Source organism: Tamandua tetradactyla, chromosome 2 (genome assembly GCF_023851605.1).
Source record: "Tamandua tetradactyla isolate mTamTet1 chromosome 2, mTamTet1.pri, whole genome shotgun sequence".
Lineage (NCBI taxonomy): Eukaryota > Metazoa > Chordata > Mammalia > Pilosa > Myrmecophagidae > Tamandua > Tamandua tetradactyla.
The window spans coordinates 63,744,438-63,764,532 of NC_135328.1; the positions used below are offsets into that span (position 1 = coordinate 63,744,438).

Below are 20,095 nucleotides of genomic sequence, written 5' to 3' on the forward strand. Positions count from 1 at the left end.
TATGTGAAATAATGCAAATTTAATCCTGCAACTGCTCTTTCTTATTTACTTTAACTGATGAGTCTTTCATAGTTCTCTAGCATGAAATTTTTCTTTTTAAATTATTTATGATTGTGCAAAATATGTGTAGATTCCTTCAAAAGTATCTCATTTTTCAAAGCAATTAAAAGTTAGAATGGGCCTGATTAAAATTCAGGAATAAGACTTATCATTAAATGGAAGTAATCTGTGTGCGGAATACCAAAGAAATTGGCAATTGTAGGCTGATGACTCTGAGCTCAGGCTAAAGCAGAATAACAAGACTTTAGTGACTGAAATATCAGTTAAGCTGGATTGTAAAAAGCCAGAGTGAATTTCATTTGCATAGATGAGAAATAGAATGAATTTTTTTAACATCTTTTGAAATTCAGGTTGATCTAATGAATGTGAAAAACAGGGAAAGTGTTTGGGATTTAAAATGGAGAATAATAAAGTATATATATAAAATGGGCATAACTCCCCTAGGATAATGTTTCTGTTTCATTTAGGCATCCTTATTGCACAATTAAGGTATTCTGAGAAGAGCAGAAGGATAGAAGATTGACACTTTCTCAGGAATTAGGCTTGGGGGAGTCAGAATTGAAATACCGAATGCTTTTTAATGTTCTTATCCAAGGACTGGACAAATGATTTACAGGGCTATCTTGAACAGGCAGAATTTAATTACATGTTGATTTCAAGAAAGCTACATATAAAATATGTTTTCTTCCCTTACACTTCTCTCACGATACCCTCCCTTACAAAGTGAGGCTAAGAAGGGCCCTGAGATACTATGCCTGGATTCTTCCTTCATTCTGTTAATACTATATAATCCCTGGATCCTGGTTACAATACATTTAAGTCGTTGAAATTCCAGAAAGAGAGTCTGTGGCCTTAGACTGTGTATGTGTTTTTATGGGAACTGGGTGGTGGTGGTGGTTGGATATAAAAATGTTAAGAAATAAACTAGCACCAAGGAGGAGACTATATATGTATGGGAGGATGTCTCATTTTTGGATATCAAGTATATCAAATTCAGTATCTGATTGAGGAAAAATTATCCAGAGGATGCATCTTGAATATAAGTTTTTTATACTTGGCAAGGAATACTGCCTCATACCCGCCCCCAATTCTCCCCAAATTCCCTGGTTTTGCTGTTGGTGAACTGGGCTGGATGTCTAGCTTGGCTCTCTGGCCTGATAGATGCTTTATGCTCCTTTCCCTGGACTCAGCCTGACCTTCGACTTTTCAGAGAGGTGGCATCTTCTGAGCATAAGCCACTACACAACTGCTGCTGGAAGCTAAGGAGAAAGCTAGAAAAAGAATGCCAAGCTCCTTCTCTCTTCCCTCAAAAAACTCCACCTTTTGTCGGATGTGGAACAAGTGAATGCCAGTTATGACATTCAAAGACTCTTATCCTTAAGTCAAAATGAAAAGGTTGGGGAAGATCCCATGAGCAACATTATTCTCATTTCACAGATATGTATGGGGGACAAGAATGAGTAAGGAAACATGAGAGGCACTGTTGCCAATAGAAGTATCAGGGAATCACAGTCTAGTAAAGATGAGAGAATATCGGGTTTTTCAGGAGGTCAGTATTTGGTAAATCTTTTCCTCAAATTCTGAACCAATTGAGAAAGAAAAAGTTAACAGGAAAAGGTGAAAACACTAGCTTTGGCACTGGCAGAGTTGTTGAAGAACATGGCGTAGATGTGAGGCAACAATGGGATTCCTAATACTGCACCCCAAATTAGACAGGTGTGCTTTCTGTGTCACCAGCACCACCCCTGACATGAGGTGGGGTGGCCCCTGTAAACTGCCAGTAGAGAGGAGTAGACTATGCTTCCTGCAGAGATCCCATTCCCAAGAAGAAGCTGAGCATACGCTTTTAATTATTCCAACTTGATGAGATGAGATAAATGTGTTCTCTGAAAATATTTCATTAAAATATTTTTCTATCATAACGTTTTATGTTCTATGTGGATTTCCCAAGGGAGAGATATGAAATCAATGAGTTTTTGGTCTGTCAAAAAATTTTATTGTTTAAACACATCTTTTTTGGGGGGACCTTCAATTTAATTGTTTACATGATCCCAATAGATGGTGCTCTCCCCAGCAGACCGACATCCAAGCCAGAACTCGAGGCAACCCATCGTCCTTCCTGCCTTCCACTTTATGTGCCTCATCTCTCCTGTCCAAATCTCATGAGCTTTTTGGGTATGCTCCCAATTTCATCGCCCTGTTTTCAATGAAAATCTTCCCTTGAAATTCATTCAGGACTATTTTAAGTATTTTATACTGCTCATTTTATGGATTTTCCTTCTGTGGCTTTAAGAGGATGCTTCTCAATTGCTTCCTGAATCTTGGCTCCCTGTGAGGGAGTCATTCCTGTCTGCTAAATTGTATTCAGTGTTAGGCTTTATATATATATAATGAACTATATATATATATATATATATATATATAGTTACAGTTAAGACAATTAAACAGTCCCCTGCTTAAACATGGCTTCTGAAAGTTCCCTGCATATTGGCACCAGTGGAAGCTTTAAAAACATTGCCAGTTCCCACCCCCAGACCTTCTGATTTATTTGGTCTGAAGTACAGGTAATTTGAGGCCCAATGAATTCAAACCTGTTCTGTTTTTCTAATACTTTAAGAGCAGTTAAATTTTGTTTCCATTTTCTGACCATCTATTCTGATCTTTTATTTCTGATTTCTTCCTTATCTGTTTAGTCTGTCTGGTAACTTCTCAACCATTTTTTTAAGCAAGTTTTTCTCTTGCTTCTGCTTAATATTCTTGTCTTTATTTAATTTTTATTCTTCAATTTTTCCTATTCTGATGGGAAGGCTGCAGCAATTCAACAGTTGTCATATTTTCTTTATAACAAGGATTCCATGTCTTTTAAATTTGTAATTAACAAAATTTATCTCTCTTCTCTGGGTGATGCCTAATTTGGATCTAAAATGTAAAGACAGCTTGAAACCAAATGCTAGGGTTGCTCTTGAGCCTATGGACAAGTTTCATGAATTTGAGGCTCCATAATTTTGCTCTGATCCCTGAATGCAGAATGAAATTTGTGACTGGGGACCAAGTTCTTCCTGTCTACCTAGGCACAGCACTAGCATTTGAAACTGGAACAACCCTAATGCTTAATAGAACACAGCTGCATAATATGTCTGGCTTGGGAAATAATAAAATAATATTGCCCATCCATCGATGCCTTAGAAAAGGCACACCCCACCACGCATTGCAGTCAAAAATAGGTCAAGCTGAACTTTAAAGTCAACCTTTAATAACTGACTGCAACTGCAACCCACCTATAGCAACAGATGGATATGTTGCTGTGACCCAGTGCCTGCAGCTCAGCATAAAATAGCTGCTCACCTGTGCTCGAAGCTGCCATGAGTTTCTATGACCTGATAAGGCTCAAAGACCACGATTGGCACTTGCTAAAGTCTAAATCTTAAAGTGGTCCATCTAGAACATAATAGTTTAAAAAAAAGGAAAATGAAATAAAAAAATAAAACCAAGTTACATGGCACAATATGGGCGGCCAAAACAAAGGTCCAGAAACACTCTTCTCTCAGGCCACAGCAGATGTTTCAATCTCCAGGTGTTATGTTACTACCTAAATTCAACTTTCTGGCTCTTTCTCATGGTCCTTGATCTCATATTAGAAAGTCAATACCTAATAGCTTGTTTCTGCAGTCATTTAAGGTGAAGATGTTAGGGAGAAAGAGATTAAAACATCAACTTATTACTAATAGCACTTTTGGAGAACATGACTTAATTGTTTGACTACAGTGGTCTTTTTAATTTTGCACCTCAGAATTAGACAGGTTTACCTGATCACAGACAATCCAGGAAGGCATAGGAAACTCTTTAGAAGTGGAGAAGTCTATTTCTGTAAAACCGAAGGTTTGGAAAAGGGGATTACCACATGTGCTTCCTGCTGTTAGGCTGGCCCAGTTTAGGCTTTATCCCAATCATCTAAGCCCTCATTACAAGCTGCTCTGCTAACAGAGCCATGGGATGAGAAAAGGAACTAGGGAAAGAGGAGCTTCCCTCCAATAAAGGAGATAAGATGTTCTAGTTTGCTAGCTGCCGGAATGCAACACACCAGAGATGGATTGGCTTTTATTGAAAGGGGATTTATTTTGTTCATTCTTCAAAGGAAAGGCTAACTTTCCACTGAGGTTCTTTCTTACATGGGAAGGCACAGGATGGTCTCTGCTGGCCTTCTCTCTAGGCCTCTGAGTTCCAACAACTTTCCCCGGGGTGATTCTTTTCTTCATCTCCAAGGCCTGGGCTGAGCTGCAAGTGCTGAGATGAGGTATGCTAAGCTGCTTGGGCTGTGCTATGAGCTCTCTCATTTAAGCACCAACCAATCAAGTCAAACACCATTTATTGCAGCAGGCACGCCTCCTAGCCGACTGTAGATGTAATCAGCAACAGATGAGGTTCATGTACCATTGGCTCATGTCCACAGCAACAGAACTAGGTGCCTTCACCTGGCCTAGTTGACAACTGAATCTAACTACCACATAAGATGAGAACGCAAGTGCCAAGTATACCACTGACGTGTGAGTAACACCATAGAAACAAACCTGGCAGCCTAGGCTCTGAGGAAGAAGTACTCACTTAAGATTATGGCCATGCATTAAATCTTAGAGGGTAGGAGACAGAGCACAGGTAGGGAAAATTGTGGAAATGTCCTTAGCAGAAACATAGCAAGAGAATAAGAGAAAAGTTGCAGAGGTGGTGAGACAGATGGTGCAAGCTATTTTACTTCTATCATCACAATTTAAGCTATCTTCTACTGTTTTTTCCTTAGTTATTTATCTCATCCAGCCTATTAAATAAATACCATTTAATAGTTTATCAAACATCCTTTTTAAAACCTTTTCTTATAGATGCTGAGGAACAGACTGAAGAAGATAGTGTCTTTGAGCTGGATTGTAAGTTTATCTTGAAATCAGATAAAAATCTATTCTTCTGCCCAGGAATAGAGAAAAATGGTCTAAGTTTCTATTCATGGAAAAACATCCATCCCTATGTATACTGTCCTTCCATGAAAAGAAACACAAATTATCTTTAATGTATAAATGTTATAATATGTAGACATACAAATGTTATAACTTACAAACATACAATCAGGAAAAACATTATTACCTTTCAATTATGTGAAAATCTTGTAGACATCCACTTGTACATACTAGAATTTTAATCCCTCTTGCAATCTTTAGTTAGCTAGCTGTCAGGGAAATATATGATTCTAGACTTATGAATTATGCAAATTTTGTACATTAAAAATTCATCTCAAGTGAGAGTAGGGAGGTGAGTGTAGTAGAATGTTAATCATTTTTGAGGGTAATATCTTTATTTTTAAATAATGTCCCACATTGTCAGGCCCTGCCTGTGTCTTGGTGTCTATAGCTCTACACTTCCCCGCAACTGGAAGCACCTGGCCTCAGATTTTACGATATCACTTAAACCAAACCTTTGTGACTTAAAATTGAGGTGCCCATGTGGGAAATGATAACTCAGCTTCTGGTCTGTCCCCTTTACCTCTCCGTCTCTGTCTAGGACCCAGGTGAGGCTTCCTTTCCCGGCTCATCTTCCTCCCTAGAACGATTTGGTTCACAGTAAACCTTTAAGTCTTGTTGGTCTTGTTTTAAACATGAGGACACCCCTTGGGTTGCAGGACTGTTGTGAGGATTGAATGAGAGCCAATGCAAATGAGACCATCCAGGCCACAGATAATGAATGTAACTCCCACCCCTACCCCACCATCCTTCCTTCTCTTCTTAGTGCATTTACTGGGAAAGGCCAAATATTGTACTTATTATCCCAAGGGTCTCAGGTACTTGGTGACACTTCTATTTGGAAACCACCTGGAGCATTTAGTTTCTCCTACACCAATATATAAAAATATAGTTGATGTCCCAGTTTAATGCACTGTAGCCTTTGTGAAGGTTTAGCACTATGTTGGCTGTCCTTTTCAATGATAAAATTATGGTTATGAACAACAGCAGGTACACACAAACGAAATACATATTTTGCAAAAATTTGTTTCCTATGTTTTCATTTCTTAATCAACTGCCAGATTTCTGCTTTTCCTGTTCTTTCTTCTTCTGCCTTACCTAGCAGTTATGCCCTATTCTAGTCAGGTAAACACATACCCAATGGCTAATTGTATCAACTCTGACACCACTTACTGGCTGTGTGAGCTTTATTAAGTTTTTTACCTTGTTGGAATTTCAAGCACCTCATCTGAAAATACAATAATTGTCTATACCTCAAAGAGTGAGTGAAGCTAAAATGAGATGATCTATGTGAAGCAGGAATTGTCAAACTCGTTTGACTAGATACCCCCTTAAACTAAAAAAATCATTAGGTACCTCAAAAAGTTTTTATTTTTATGAGTAATATCTATCAATGTTTGCTGCATTAGAAATTAAAATGGAATTTTTTTATAACATTTATTTATTAACTCATTTAAGAATAAAATAATGAATACATTACATGTTAACATAAATAACATTTTAAATGAAAATAACTATATTTTCCAAAAAGTGTTAGTGGCATTATTATGTATTTTTGCACATTTTTTTGGACCGTATTCCCTTTCATTCTCCCTTTCTTATTTTTAGTGAAGTTGTGAGTTCAAAGAACAATCATTCATAAAACACAGGATTCCCATATACCACCCTATTATTAACACCATGCATTGATATGGTACATTTGTTACAATTCATGAAAGAACATTTTAACAAGAGTTCTATTAAATATGGTCCATGATTTAACCTAGGGTTCACTTTTTGTGTTGTGCAGTTCCATGGATTAAAAAAAATTTATTCTAGTATCACATATACAACCAAATTCCCCTTTTGAACCAAATCAGATATATTGGGGGCTAAAGCTTAAAATGTACAGAGTTTCTGTTTGGAACATGGAAATATTTTGGTAATGGATGGTGGTGATGATGGCACAAGATCGTGAACGTAGTTAATATCACTGAAATATATTTCTGCAAATTGTTTTAATGTCTAGCTTTCTAGAAGGCAGTTGTAATCTCATGATATATGTGTATACATTTGCTCCAATGCAATATGTTGTTTCAATTGATGTATGTGAAGAGGATGTGGCCTCACACAGATAAGTAGTTAGAAAAGAAAGGAATACTCTCATTACCTTTTGAGAAAATTGTGGATATTCTCCTTCAATTTTCCAGCTGAACTCAGCAAGTGGTAGTTTCTGAAAGGTTAGCTGCAGTCTGGAATCTTATATGGTATGAGTGAGCATTTTGTGCTTTGGAACATTAAAATCCATTGTTTTTCTTTTACTTTGGGTCTTTCACCCATGTACAATTTTGTATAACAAAATGTGGAAACTACTTTTCTATTGAGTTATGTAGGCCTTCCACATGTTGACACATTTTATTATAGGATATCAAAAAATCACATTTTTTAAATGTGCTTGTTTGAAACTGTTTTATACCCCAGAAAAGTCATGTTCTTTAATCCTATATTCAATCTTGTGGGGTCAGCCATGTTCTTTTAATCCTCATCCAGTATTGTAGGGTAGGATCTCTTGATTAGGTTGTTTGCATGGAGATGTGACACACCCAATTGTGGGTGTGATTAGATGGATTAGATGGACATGTAACAAGATGGGCCTTGATTAGTTTATTGGAGTCCTTAAAAGAGGCAACACAGAGCTCAAAAACAGATGTTCAGAGATGCAGAAGTAAAAATTACAAGGACCCACAGGATCTGTGAGAGCCATTTGATACCAGAAGCCAGGAGAGAAGGCCAGCAGATGTTGCCATGTGCCTTCCAATGAGATGGTAAGCAAGCCAGAAACCCAGAGTTTTGTCCCAGAGAAGCTAAGTGAGAGTCCAAAGAGAGGGAGCCACTGGAATCAGAAGTACAAAGCAATAAACTGGGAGCAGGGACCTCAGGTGCCAGTCACATGTTTTCTCAGCTGACAGAGAAATCCTGTCACTTGGCCTTTTTTTTGTAGTTGAGAAACCTTTCTCTGGATACCTTGGTTTGGACATTTTTAAGGCTTTAGAACTGTAAACTTGTAACTTAAAATATCCCCTTTATAAATGCCATTCTATTTCTGATACATTGCATTCCAGCAGCATTAGCAAACTAAAACATTAAACTTACCATGAATCTGATCAGAGAAGTGGTTAAGTATTAGAAAGTGATAGATATGAGTTATTCAAAATCTTCATGTGGAGAAGACAAATAATTTCTTAGCATTATTATAAAATTAGTTTTGACTTTACAGAACCCCTGAAAGGGTCTTGAGAACCCCAGAAGTTCTTAAACAATATTTTGAACTGCTAATAAATGTTTTAGGTATTACATGGGCTGATATAGAGTAGGCACTCAGTAAGGAGCATCAATTCCATTATTATCAGGTTTTATAAATTTTATAGTATAGGTAAGTGGATGTGTGTGTGTGCCTGAATCTGCAGCATGGGTCATTGAATTTATCATACCTCTCAGTTCAATGCACATTATCATCATATCTCTATAATAAAGGCCTTCTCTACAAGTTTCTAAATTCTAAGATTTTTAACTTTCCCTTCATTTCCTTGGCCCTAAGAGTGGTAGCTGCTTCCTGCAGTTGCACACTCTTAGTGCTCAGTCTTTGTGCCTTTTCAGTTTTCCAATACCTGGTGTGGAAACAAAACACCCAAATGAGAACAAACAGAGGCTATTTATTCAGAGCTTGCGAAAGCAAGGGAGTCAGCCGTCACTTAGGCTTGGCAGAGTCTTGAAGGCAGGGACAGGAATGGGAAAGCGTTATGGTGGAAAAAGGAGAAGGCTTCAGGTGTGCCCTGACTGGAAGTTCTTGGCATAAGGAATTTGGAGGTGAGTTAACTAGAAGCTGGGCATCTTTTGTAAGTGGTTTGGGGAACATATTTGGCTTTCTCTGATTGGTTCTGAGTTGGAAGGAAAGGTGAAAAATAATAGGGAAGTTGGTAGTCATTGACCAAGTCCTGACCATTCTGGATTGATTGCGAGGCTGTGGGCCAGAGTTCTGGTATCATATATTATCCATTTTTTTATTCAGTTGTTACTGGCTAAATATTCTTTATATTAAATTCTCTCTGTTAAAATAATTGAAGTGGTTACTATTGTTTGAGGGCACTCAGAAACAATTACTCAGTTGTGTACCTATAGTTTAACTGTTGACATGTAGTAAACATAAGAAGGTTGCTTATAATATAGCAAAATAACTGGAAAATTATTGGATGAATACTTAAATTATCATAGTTTACCATAAAGATGAAATATAAGAGGACAAAGCAAGAAGATGCAATGCCAGGATGATCAACTATCCTGGGTTGCCCAGGACTGGGATTTCTGAGGATGTGGAACTTTTAGTGCTAACCCTGGGATAGTTTCAGACAAACTGGGACAGCTGGTCACCCTCTCACAATACCTAAAGTTGTACTTCATTAACAATCTTTTTTTTTTCTAACCAAATAATATACTATATCCAATAAATGAGAGCAGGGTTCTCTCTGATTCTCCATGGGGGAGGGAAATCAAAACTTCAATTGGGGAGATGAGTAGTTTCACAGCCCACCTTACACTGAGGGTGCCCTCTTTTTCCAGTTAAACAGTGATCTGAGTTTTGAGGAGACAAATTAGACCCTTAGTCCATCAGGAATCACAGTCAGTGCCCCTTACATACCTCATCTGATTCAATTTACCAAAATTAAAAAAAAGTTTTCAGAAAAATTCCTACTTTTAGAAATAGGGAACACTTTGTTTCCCTCCACCTCCTTTACCTAATGCTGCCAGAGGATGATTACATTCGTAGGTGACAATTAAATTAAGCAAAAAAGTACATTTGTTCCAAAACAATTGAACAAAGGAAACTGAGATAAACACAAAATGTTTCATCATCTGAAGACATTTCCTTTGGCTCCCTAACAGAGGGCAATTTAATTCCAAAAGATTGCATGTATTGATTGAAGTACTGGTCCCTAGATATTTAACAGACGAATGAAACCAATGAAAAGGACACTTAAACTATTCACATTCCCCAATATCAGAGAGCAAGTATTAATAAAGGGCGAGAGTTAATTTTAGAAAATGATACTTCTCCCAAAAGATTGCGTTTATTGAAAATGTTCTGTAAAAGAGGACTGTAGATTATTAGCATAAACAATACATGGCTTGAAAGAGAATGAGGTCAGAGAGAGCAGGCTCCAGGGAGATTGCCTTCAATTGCTGCTCTGGACGGGAGCACAGCCTCAGCTGCCTGAAGCAAATGGGACCTTGGTGGAGCTTGTAATCTTGGGAAAGGCCCCTGCAGGGCTATGAAAACCGGTTGAAGTTTCAACTTTTAGCTGTAATGCTTTCTCCTCATGTTTTTAGTCCATATGTCTCTTCGGCTTCTCCAGAATGCTGACCTACTGACTGCCAGAATGGGGCCTGAAAGTGGGACTGCCTTGAGCAATGGGAGGGCTGATCTCTTCAAGAAATTTATATTTGAAGTTTGTTCATTAGGAGAAAAGAAAAGAATAGCTGCCGAGTATGTGCTGTATTCCCGGACTATGAAGATCAGTAAATCCACCCCTTTAGCATCTGATATCATGGATACAAACAAATAAATCATGTTGCAGTGTGCTGTGTTAAGTTCCTGGGTAAATAGGTGAGTTAAGATGAGATATTAATAGTTATTGGGATTGTCAAGTTCTTTGGGCAGCATTTCAGATTTTATAAACATTCATGCTTTTAATCATTACAAAAAATACCATGATAATATCTATAGCTGAAAGGTTCAGAAGACTGAGGATCAGAGAGGGTGACTTGTACAAGGTGGTTCTGATAGTTGTGAACTGGCCCTATCAATTTGGTCTTTCTTAACTATTGGGTTCTTTTTTAATAGATCATGATAACCTCCCATATATATGGGTAGCTAAAATTTAGTAACTCTTCCCATTTCTACTCTCATGATCCAGTTAAAATGAAAGCACATTTCATATCAGAATTTTTCATACATGCAGACACACTGATTCACTGATTTTTATGAATAAGTAGTCACAGATACAGCCTTATAATATGCTTTGCAAGGTGAATGAAGTTACAAATCTCTGTGCTTTGTGCATGTGTGTGTCGGGTGTCAGAAATATCTTGCATAAAATGTTCACCTGAGATGGTCATGGCAATATCCCAGTGGCAGGATTCATCTCACTATCTATTGGAAGCAATCAAAGAACCTCTGTGTCATGGTAAGGTTCATGTGTCCACTTGGCCAGGTGGTGGTACCTGTTTGTCTGGTTGGGCATGTGCTAGCCTGTCTGTTGCTATGAGGACATTTCGTGGAATTAAATCATGAGCACATGGCCTGCATCCACAGCTGATTCCGTTTGTAATCAGCCAAGGGGAGTGTCTTCTGAAATGTGTGATGATTAATCTAAATCACTGGAAGCCTTTTAAGGAGGATTCAAAAGAGAAAGGCTCTTTCCTGCTTCAGCCGGCAGACCTCTCCTGTGGAGCTCATCCAGATCCTTCATAGGAGTCATCAGCTTCACAGCCTGCCCTATGGATTTTGGACTTTACATTCCCATGGTTATGTGAGACACTTTTATAAATTTTATATTTACGGATATTCCCTGTTGATTCAGTTTCTCTAGAGAACCCTAACTAATACAACTTGGTACCAGGAGTGGTTCTCAAGAAACAGAATCTTAAAAATTGGTTTTTACAATTGGTTTTCTACTCTGACTGGACTCAGAGACACTAAGGACTCTGATTCCTGTAATCAGAATGAAACTGCCAATCCATGGGGTGAGTTGGCAAAAGAGATAGTCAAAATATTACCATTCAATTCTTCTAATGCTTCACTTGTACGAAGCCAGGCTCTGGGGGATAATGTTTTTGACACCTTTATGGAGTTTTGTGGAAATAGTTGGCTGGTTGTTGTTAGCTACACTGTATACATTAATGAGTGAGAGGGATGGGCTTAAGGCTTCAAATGAGAAGCTTATGTGCCGTCTGACACATGTAAACGCTTCTATGAGTGTCCTAAAGAAAAATCTTATTTCATGTAGTAGTAGACTTGAGATCTCCAAAAATCAGACTCCGAATCTTATTGTTAGAATAGCAACTTTACAGCATAAACTGAAATCTCAATCTTGCATGGTGTCTGCCATTAAAGTGAAGGCATTGATTGGAAAGGAGTGGGACCCTGAAAAGTGGGATGGCAACATATGGATTGATAGAACAGTGGAATGGCCTTTTGAAAACTCAATTATGGTGCCAACTAGGTGGCAATACCTTGAAGGGCTGGGGTAATGTTCTCCAGGAAGCTGTGTATGCTCTGAATCAGTGTTCATTGCATGGTGCTGTTTCTCCCACAGCCAGGATCCATGGGTCCAGGAACCAAGGGGTGGAAATGGGAGTGGCACCACTCACTATTACCCCTAGTGATCCACTAGGAAAATTTTTGCTTCCTGTCCCTGTGACCCTGAGCTCTGCTGGTCTACAGGCTTTAGTTCCAAAAAGGGGAATGCTTGCACCAGGAGAAACAACAATGCTTCCACTGAACTGGAATCTAAGACCGCCACCTGGTCACTTTGGGCTACTCATGGCCCTGGATCAACAAGCCAAGAAAAGGACTACATTACTGGCTTGGGTGATTGACCCTGACTATCAGGGGAAATAGAAATGCAACTGTACATGGATGTAAAAGAGAGTTTTCCTGGAATATATGAGATCCCCTAGGGTCTCATGGTACTACCATGTCCTGCAATTAAAATCAATGGAAAACTGCAACAACCCAATCCAGGCAGGACTACCAATGGCTCTGGAACTTCAGGAATGAAGGTTTGGGTCACCCCACCAGGCAAAGAACCATGGTCAGCTGAAGTGCTTGCTGAGGGTAAAGGGAACATGGAATGGGTAGTGGAAGAAGGTAGTGATAAATATGAACTATGAATGCATGATCAGTTATAGAAGTGAGGACTGTAATGCTGTTTTGTTCATGTTATACTATTTAAGTTGTAAGATATCAAGTTTAAGAATGAATATTAATGAATATTACCTAAGGACCCACACCCTATTCTAGGGAGATTTAATGTGTTTCCGGTTATATGCAGGACAGTTGAGTATTGTTAGGTGAGGAAAAAAATGTGTCTTTTAACGTTTTCTATTTAGAAATTAGGTACGGTTTAAGGTGATGAGTATAGCTGCCAAGTTGACAAGGGGTGGATTGTCATGGTCAGGTTCATGTGTCAACTTGGCCAAGTGGTGGACCTGTTTGTCTGGTTGGGCAAGTGCTCGCCTGTCTGTTGCAATGAGGACATTTCAGAGAATTAGATCATGATCACATCAGCTGCATCCACATCTGATTCCATTTGTAATCAGCCAAGCGGAGTGTCTTCTGCAATGAGTGATGCTTAATCTAATCACTGGAAACCTTCTAAAGAGGATACAAAAGAGACAGGCTGTCTTCCTGCTTTGTCTGGTGAGCCTCTCCTTGTAGTGTTCATCCAAACCCTCCATCAGAGTCATCAGCTTCACAGCCTGTCCTATGGATTTTGGACTCTACATTCCTACGGTTACATGAGACATTTTTATAAACTTTATATTTATGAACATTTCCTGTTGATTCAGTTTCTCTAGAGAACCCTAACTAATACATTCTGAAAGGAGTGGACACGAGACCAAAATGGATCAAGCATCTGGTTACATTTGAGGGAAAGAGGCTGAAGGGCTCTCTAGATATTTGAACTGATTCTGCAAGGATTGGGAAGTATCTACAGAAGTGTCTACATCTTGAATACAACTAATTTCACCTTGAGAAACAATTTTTAGTACATATTTTGCTTTTTAATAAGCTATTAATTTCATGAATGGAAAATCTATCTCTAATATCCTTAATGGCAACTGGCATAGCCTGACATTTGAGCAGGAGATAAAGATAATTGAGGCATTTGTTGTAGTTACCTCAGAAATGTGGTCTTTCTGATTAAGTGGTAGCTCACCAGGCCTAGAGTGTGATGTAAATTCATCAGGGAAACTGATTTCCCTAATCATCTTAATTCTTTTATTTCCCTTACCTCACTTAATTAATCCATCACTAAAGCCTATTAGATCCAACTCTACAGCATATTTCAGTTTCTTCCACTTATTCTCATTTCCCTCTACCTCCCTCTACCATTCTGAGCCACCATACTCTCTTGTCTAGACTAAAGCCAGAGCTCCTAACTGGACTGTCTCCTCCCATTGCCTCTATATATCTAATCTTCACAAAGCAGCCAGAAGAACCTTTGAAAAATGCCTGCCAATTCATGTCAGGACGTGTTTGAAAGCTTTTAATGGCTTCTCTTTTTATGTAGAATAAAATGTAAATAGCTTATTTTGGACTTCTAGCCCCTAATTACAGAAACTAGCCCTGACCTGCCTCTCTAAACCAATCTTATTCTACTTTTCTCTTCACATGATAGTCAAAAGTTTCACTGTCCATTCTATTTCTTGAATATGACTTTCCTACCTGACAGCTCTGATACTTGTTCAGGAGGCAGAATCCTGTCACATCACCATTGACTTCTCTCTCTCTTATATCCCAGAGCCATTCCATCAGTGAATTTTATCAGCTCTTACCTAAATATATTTTCAGCCTCCAACCACTTTTTTTTTTTTTTTTTTAAAGAGAGAGGGAGGAAAGGAAGGAAAGACAGAGAAGGAAGGAAGGATGGAAGGAAGGAAGGGAGGAAGAAAGGGAAACATTTTTAAACATTTTCTTGTTTTATTATATTTTGTTTGTTTGTTTGTTTTTTACATGGGCTGGGGCCGGGAATCGAACCGGGGTCCTCCGGCACGGCAGGCAAGCACTCTTACCCGCTGAGCCACCGCGGCCCGCCCCTCCAACCACTTTTATGACATCCAACACTACCACCCTTGTGCAAGCCAACATCATCTTTTCTCTTGATTAATATCATGGCTTCCTACCTGGTCTCCCACCCTACACTCTCTTCTCAACAGAAAAGCCAGTGTGAGCTTGGTATTACAGATCTGTAGTTATGTAATCTTCTGTTCCAATCCTTCCCATCTCACTCATGGTAAAATTCAGAATTTTATATCAACTAACCCTTTCTATCCTCCCCCTCCTTTTTTTAAAAACTTTTTTTTTATTGTGATTTTTTATTTTATAACATATGTTATAAAAAGCAACAAATTTCAAAGTACATTTAAACAATTAGCTATGGAACAGATTTCAAAGTTTTGTATGGGATACAGTTCCACAATTTTAGTTTTTTCCTTCTAGCTGTTTCAAGACACTGGAGACAAAAAAAAATGTCAATTTAATGATTCAGTAGCCATACTCATTTGTTAAATCTTAATTTCTCTGTTATAACTCCTCCTTTTTCTTTGATCTTTCTCCTAATCTTTAGGGATATTTGGGTTATGCCCATTTTTTTTTTTTTTTATGCTGAAAAGGGCTGTTGGCAATATGGGTTAGGCGGATGAGAATGTCTGATGTTCTTGGAGAGACTGACCTCTCTGGGTTTCAGGACTTATCTGGCCTAGAGGGTTCCAGGTTTCTGAAAAGTAAACTTAGTGCATGAAACTTTTGTAGAATCTCAGATAGAGCCCTGGGTGTTCTTTAGGATTATTAGGAATGGTGTTGGTTGGGGTTTGGTGAACTTTGGCAATGAGCAGTATATAGCGGAAGCTTGCATAAAAGTTGCCTCCAGAATAACCTATCAACTTTATTTGAACTCTCTCAGCCACTGATACCTTATTTTGTTACATTTCTTTTCCTCTTTTGGGTCAGGAAGGCATGTGGATCCCATGGTGCCAGAGCCAGGCTCATCCTTGGGAGTCATGTTCCACATTGCCAGGGAGACTCACACCACTGGACATCATGTGCCACGTAGGGCCTCCCTCCTCCTCTTTGATATCATCTCCTCCCATTTTCCTTGTGTCCCCTTTCCACTCCAGGACATCATTTCTGTTCCTTTAACATGTCAGTCACTCTTCTCTCTCAGGGTCTTAGAATGTGCAGTACCTTTTGCCTGGAATGTTCCTCTCCCAAGTATTCACTTGGTTTGCTCTCTCTATTCTTCCCAGTCCCTGCTCAAATGTCACTGGATTTGTGAGACCCTCTCAGACCACCTGATCTAAAAGAGCAACCCCTTCCCTGATCAACTTTTCCTCAGTAACCTCTGCTTCTCTCTCATGCTTCTTCTCCCTGACCCCCATACTTACAACTTGGCATTGTCACTACTTGACATACTATATAGTTAGCCATCTATATTTGGTTTATGGCTTATCTCCTTCCAGTATATGTATGCTCCATGAGGGCATGAACTTTTTCTGTTTTAGCCATATGTGATTCTCTATACCTAGAACATCCCCCAACATCTAGTAGGCTCACAGTATTTATTGGATCAATGAAGGAATATACCCCTAACTTTTCAATTATCTGAATCTTTTTCTTGCTTAAAGTAATCTGAATTTTATTTCCATCTCTTATAACGGGTCTCTAAACCTTGGCACTTGATCTTTTGGGCTGTATAATTCTTTGTTGTAGGAGGCTATCTTGTGCACTGAGTATATTTAACAGCATCCCTTGCCTCTTCCCACAACCCCCTAATTGTGACAACTAAAAATGTCTCTAGATATTTTCACATATCTCTTGGAGGGTACAATTGCCCCTGTTGAACCTCAGCTCAAGTATGATCTCCTCCTCCAAGGCTTGATTGATTTGCTCTTAATCTGAGTTATCTGTGCTTTTATAATAATCTGTGTTTATCTCTATCTCAGGCTGTATGTATGTGTGTGTTATGTAATCGTTTTATATATGTATATAACAATTGTCTCCTTATTAGATGACAACAACTAGGCTGTGACATCCCTGAATGCAGAAACTGTGGCTTTTATCTCTGCACCTTGTGTGTTTAGCTCAGTTCTAACACACAAAGGGATCAATATGTGATTTTGAATGATAGAATGAATGACTCTAACTCCCTTTGCTAGGTAAGGCCACTGAAAATAGAGTTGACATAAGCCTCCTCATTCTGGTAGCTAGGAAATCAACTAGGGCTTTGACAATTCTATGATATACAAACAAAACTACAGAGTAGAAAATTTTGAGAAATGAAGGGCAGTGGAGATTAGAGCTTAGTACACACTACAGGGAAATAACTCATCAAAGAGAATCATTCAGAAGTCAGTGCCAGCATAGGTGCTATGGTTGTTTGAATAATTTAGACAGTTCTACATCCAGTGCATCAGGGGTGGGTAATTTTCTACTCTATTTTTTTCCAGAACATGAGATGAAACTATCGCTGACATTATTTCTACTTTCATGAGTGTGCCTGAAGAAGGAAATCTGAGATAAGTGATACAAAAACAAGCTTGCGATTCATTTGCTTTAGATATTATTCTGAGCTATTCAAATGAGAGCAACAGCAATTTGGTTCTCTCATTTGGACTGTTTCACTGAAAGTAGGATGTGCAATTTTATGCTTTGCTGTTGAAAGTGTTTTTGTTTCTCTGGTTTGAAACTATCCTTTCCTACTTTGCTAAGAAATAAAGCTTATCTGCCTAATTCTGTATTATTTACTAAATGTCCAAATGGATTTAATATTGGATAATAACTGAGGCTAAAATAAAACTGAATTAACTTTAAAATCATTTAGAGAATTTTGGTATATCTTCATGTAAAGAAATTCAGGTATGAATATTGTCAGGCAAAAGAAGTACGTGTGTTTAAAAAATATAAACTACATTCCTGGTAATAAACATTGATAGTAATAAGAAAGGTAAGCTTTCATTTAATCCTCAGTGGAAGACTTCACATAACTCCCACAAGAAAGCTGAGTGGAATAGGGAAAAAACCTGTGTAGGAAAGAAAAAGAGTAGATTTTCCTCATCAAGATTGAGAAACTCAACCTCATATCCTTCCCACCTCTGGAAATGTCAGGGAGTCTTTTCATATACTGTAAGGTAAATTCAAATCGGAAAAAAAAAAGTTCACTGCTGCAGAAAGGGAGTGGCACCTGCCATGCCTTCCCTGTTCTTAGAGCATTTTCTTTTGTAAACTGGTAATTGCAAATTCTTTCTCTGCCCCTTTGAGATATATGTAAATCTTTTTAAAAGCCAAGTAAGACTTTTTTCCAGCTTTCCAATATAGGAATGTCTTTCCCCAGGACAAGAGAGCCATTTCTCAGAAATGTAAAAGGGAAGGTATCACCTTTATCTCCCCATTTCCATGGGCATTTAATTTGGGACTTTGGCTCCAAACTCCAAACTATCCAAACTATCTACCTGACATAGAAACATGAAAAAAACTTATTATTTCCTTTGTTAGAGGCAATTAGCAATCATCTTGAGAACCTGTATGTAATGGGCAATATCTACTTGGCTATATAAACAGGTGAGACCCCTTTTTTTCTTTGTAATCTCTTTAGTGGATTGACTGCTGTGGTAGTTTGAAGCTATATGTGCCCCAGAAAACATGTTCTTAAATTTAACCCATTCCTGTGGGTGTGGACCCATTGCAAGTATGTTATTTTGATGAGGCTATTTAAGTTCAGGTGTGACCTACTTCATTCAGGGTGGGTCTTAATCATTTTCCGTTGTCCTTTATAACTAAATGAAATTCAGACAGAGAGAAAACTGTGGGAGCAAGAAGCTGAAAGCAAGGAAATGTGGAAGAGAAAGGAGAGACTAGCATACACTGTCATGTGACAGAGCAGGCAAGGATTACTAGCTGGTCTTTGGGAAAATGCCTTGATTTGCACATTTTCCAGACTCTAACCGTGAGTGAATAAACCCACATTTGTTTTAAGCTGAACCATTTCATGTTATTTGCTTTGTGCAGTCTAGGAAACTAAAACACCTGGTTTAATGCTTATTCAATATTAAAACAGTTTTTCTTCCACTTCCATATTTGTGGAGAGGCTTTGTTGATTAAGAGAAGATTTTGTTTTTAATTCTATTTCCCCAACAATATCTAATATCAATTGATTGTTAGAAAAATCCTATGAAATAGGATACTTTTTTTTTTTTTTTTTGTCACGGCAGGCTGGGGAACCGAACCCAGGTGTCCGGCATGGCAGGCTAGAACTCTGCCACTGAGCCACCATTGCCCACCCAGGACAGGTATTTTTGTTCCCATTTTGTGGCTGAGAAAAATGATGTCTAGAGGGCCTAAATCATGTCAATAAAATCATACCTCTACCAAGTGATTTATCCATTTAGCAGAAGGTAGTATTGCTTTGTGATAAAGTCTAAGTCAGCCTATTGCCCAACTTCACAAAGAAGTGGAATGTTGTTCCACCCCAGCACAACCCTGAGACCAAAGAATATGCCAGACGGAAAATTACCCATGAGTTTTAATTAGGGATTTACAAACAGCAGAATAATTCTACCCAAGAGCAGCCAGTTGGGAAACGGAACCCTGCACTCTCCCCAACACCAAATGACACAGAGAACTGCCAAGGGAATGACTTACAAGGTTCATTAGATTCTCATGAGATTTGGTTACAGCAGACTCTCGAGAGATTTGACAGAGTCCGTGAGAGTTGGTTACCAACAGTGACTAACGGAGGGGAGTTTTACATTCCTTGACCTTAAAAGTATGTCCGGGTCATGCAGGAGGCTGCGTGACTTACTCTCAAAATGGCGGCGGGAATGGGACCCGGCCTTGATTTTTTACAATGGTCTTCACTCCAGAAGTCTCGCTAGGCTCCACGATGTCTGTATCAGACTTTTGTGAGTTGCAAAGGATTGTGAAATAGAATCTCTATGCTGCAGGGGTCGGGGGTGGGGGGAGGGGAGAGGGCATTAGGTATGCAGTCAATCTATTTGAAACATGAGTGAGTCATCTCCCATTGTCTCTTCTAACCATTGTGCTTCGAAACAAGCTCTTCTTGAAGAAGAGGCCAGAGCACTTGCTGTTTTTGATGGTAAGTGGAGCCCTACCTATGGAAATCAAGGCAGAATGAAGTGGGATGTAATATCCAGCTGCTATCTGTAAATGAAATTGAAAACTGTTGCTCAAAGATCAGGATTTTAATTTTGGT

The 20,095-nt window shown here is 38.7% G+C and overlaps 2 long non-coding RNA genes across 3 annotated transcripts in view; one reads left to right on the top strand and one right to left on the bottom strand.

Annotated features, from left to right (window-relative positions):
• Positions 1 to 19,707, bottom strand: part of LOC143673454 (uncharacterized) — an 82,580-nt gene extending 62,873 nt beyond the window's left edge. Inside the window, exons 1-2 of the long non-coding RNA XR_013170372.1 lie at positions 19,525 to 19,707; positions 3,867 to 3,925 (exon numbers count right to left, since the gene is read on the bottom strand). This is a non-coding gene — a long non-coding RNA (uncharacterized LOC143673454). The remainder of the gene's footprint in view (positions 1 to 3,866; positions 3,926 to 19,524) is intronic.
• The window catches only part of LOC143673453 (uncharacterized), a 31,276-nt gene continuing 30,769 nt past the window's right edge, over positions 19,589 to 20,095 (top strand). Inside the window, exons 1-2 of one of the 2 annotated variants that reach the window (XR_013170371.1) lie at positions 19,589 to 19,784; positions 19,937 to 19,978. This is a non-coding gene — a long non-coding RNA (uncharacterized LOC143673453). The remainder of the gene's footprint in view (positions 19,785 to 19,936; positions 19,979 to 20,095) is intronic. The other variant, XR_013170370.1, reaches the window with a different exon arrangement.